Below are 272 nucleotides of genomic sequence, written 5' to 3'. Positions count from 1 at the left end.
TATAGTGCTTAATATTTACAATTAGTTGATTTTATGATTCCATTTAATATTAGTTAGTAGTATTAGTATTTTTTATAATTATTGTAGTATTAGTAATTTTGTTGTGTTGTTTTGTTTAATATATTTATGTATTTATTTACTTTATTTAATACTTTAATATAATACTTTTTTTTTTTTTTTTTTTTGCAGATCAAAGCACAAAAGCACAAAACACAAGTCATGGTACTCTCCACAGTGGCCCTAGAGTGACACAAAGGAGAAGAATATAATCA

The sequence above is a fragment of the Garra rufa genome, chromosome 18, assembly GCF_049309525.1.
Source record: "Garra rufa chromosome 18, GarRuf1.0, whole genome shotgun sequence".
NCBI classification, from domain to species: domain Eukaryota; kingdom Metazoa; phylum Chordata; class Actinopteri; order Cypriniformes; family Cyprinidae; genus Garra; species Garra rufa.
Note: the sequence above shows the minus strand (reverse complement) of the source record.